Consider the following 2,500-nt stretch of genomic DNA (forward strand, 5'->3'; position numbering starts at 1 on the left):
AGCAACCGTCGAAACTTTGTTTTCGCGACGTTCTTTTCGTCGCTCTCGTCCCCACGCTCCTACGCTTTGGTTGTTTCTTTGCCATCCGTGTTGCGATAAAAAGATTTCTCCATTGTCCAAAAAGGACGGATCGAGATTCCTCTTTCGAGAGGGAGAGAGAGGTACTTGCGGGTAACCTGGAATCTACGAAACACGCACCGTGGTAAGATTCGTGCGTCCGCCTGATCGATGTGTGTTGTTTACGGACCGGCTGAGAAGCGACGATAGCGAGTCTTTGAAAAACTATGTGTCCATTAGTTAGACCGATCGTCGCCGGCCGTGTGTCTGTTCGAATCTCGCAACCCACGATTCAGCGACAGGACGCGCGCTCGCATTCCTTGTGTGCGTTCGTACTTTTCAAGGTTTTTAAATGTACTTTACGCCCGACCGTCGAGAGGAGCGTGCCACTGGGCGTTTCTCCGACGGTTTCCGTCCTTGGACGCGATCGTGTCGTCAACGATCGAACAAACAAACAAATACGTTGGCGACGCCCGAATTCGCTCTCCCGCACGCGCCGGGTGGGAGAGTGATGTGGGTATCGAATGTGATGCGTGTTAATAATGAAAATAACACTCTAAAGATCTAAAGAGTTTGAAATACAAAATTTTACGATTACCCTGAACGGTGGATCACTTGGCTCGTGGGTCGATGAAGAACGCAGCTAATTGCGCGTCAACGTGTGAACTGCAGGACACATGAACATCGACATTTCGAACGCACATTGCGGTCCACGGATACAATTCCTGGACCACGCCTGGCTGAGGGTCGTTTTCTTAACAAAAGACTGCTTGCGTTTGCTTCTCGAAAAAAGAGTAATTCATTTCTTTCTAAACATCTCGCCGTCGTTCAACGAAAGTAGAACGTTTCGGAGCGGGATTATCGAACGAAATTGAAAGAATGAATGAACGATAAACAAAGAAAGAGTCGCAACGTACGAGCGATAGTTGGGCAGTTCGTCGGCGTTTGTCGTGGAAACGATGTGACGAAAATCGCAACCGATACACTAAATGCAGGCCGTTAAAGGAGAGAAACAAATTTCGAAATATCTCTTCGAACTAGCGCAAGTGCGTCACGGCGCGCGAGTCGTTCGTTAAAATTTATAAACGACCGCCCGTGAAAGCACCGAGTTCTCGGAAGATAATCTATAAAGATTCTCCATCCTGCTGGAAGTTATCGGATCGGCGCGATTGTTCACTTGTAGAAATCCACGCTCCCGACGTTGCCAGAAACGATATTTACGAAAGGTGTGTCAAAAATAAACGAAAGAAGCTCTCCTATAAATTTAGAAAAAGCAAACGAGTGAAATGTTTGAGATGATAATTTGCTGAAATGCAAGCTCGAATAGCCCCAGGGTTTCGAATGATTCCCCGCGCTTTATACATCTCTCTGTTTACAAACGGTGTATAAATGAAAGATCGCTTCAGATGGGTCGTCGCTGTTTGACGCGCGATGCTGTTCCTTTTTTTTTGTCTGTCTGTGCGTTTAGCTTCGCTAAACAAGTTAAATGGTTAAAAAGCGTCGAAAAAGCGAATACACACGCGACAAGACAAATCTAACGAGTAAAGGAACGCTCCGCTCCAAGATAAAAATGGTTGTTTACAATCAATACAGCGTTTCGGTACCCCTGATCGTAGTCTAAAACTGTGTAACAAAAGAGAGGAAAGCGAATGGTGAAGGAACTTCGAAGCCTCCGTGGCGTGGCTAGAACTTGTGATAAAAGTATGTTTGCAGCAATTATGCATGCTCCCGTTAAAACAGCATTTCAATGTCTCGCATGGCTTAAAGCTCTAGGAGGCTTCAACATTTAGAATACATACGGACTACTTCGTTTGTTAAAGATAAGCGAAGACCGCGCGACCATCGCTCGGTCGTCCAGTCCTCGAAAGTTTTGTTGCGTTCCAAAGAAGAGACAAATGGGGTTTACCCTTGCGCTAAGGGGAGAAGAAGAGAAAAGCAGTTGTTAAATCTAAGAGGTGTGTGGAGTACATCGCGTGTTGGTTAAAATTGTTAAATGAAGTATACGCGAAATGTTCTCTCGCTCTTGCTTTTCCTCTTGCTTCCGTGGCGCTCGAAAAGAAGGGATGATAAATAAAGAAACCTATTCGAAATCTCTTGTGGAACAAAAAATAATACGGACGGACGTTAAAATTGAACCGAGACGAAATGGATCGTCTTGCGAGTTGTCTTCGCTTTGAAATTGTTAAAAATTGATAAAAGCAATACGACGAAGCTGCAGTCCGCAAAATGTTTGAAGCAAAAAGGAAATAACACGAAAATTATGGGAACGTCGTGTCTCAACTTTTTTTTCCCTCTTGTGCTCGTTTCATCGAACGATAAATACAAACATTTTGAAACGAGAGAGGAGGAAAAATTGAATATGCGAAAGGTTGATTCACGCACAGTTTCTCTACGTGTTTGCTTTTTTGCTTCTTTTCGTTTATTTTTTTTTTTTTTGCATCGA

General features: G+C 44.4%; 1 non-coding gene across 1 annotated transcript; it reads left to right on the plus strand.

The window, feature by feature from the left end:
- Positions 1-652: 652 nt before the first annotated feature.
- On the plus strand, positions 653-807 carry LOC143308031 (5.8S ribosomal RNA). Its single transcript, XR_013065050.1, has one exon. It is a non-coding gene; the product is annotated as a 5.8S ribosomal RNA (ribosomal RNA).
- The last annotated feature ends 1,693 nt before the right edge of the window (positions 808-2,500 follow it).

Source organism: Osmia lignaria, unplaced genomic scaffold (assembly GCF_051020975.1).
Source record: "Osmia lignaria lignaria isolate PbOS001 unplaced genomic scaffold, iyOsmLign1 scaffold0125, whole genome shotgun sequence".
In the NCBI taxonomy this organism is placed as follows: domain Eukaryota; kingdom Metazoa; phylum Arthropoda; class Insecta; order Hymenoptera; family Megachilidae; genus Osmia; species Osmia lignaria.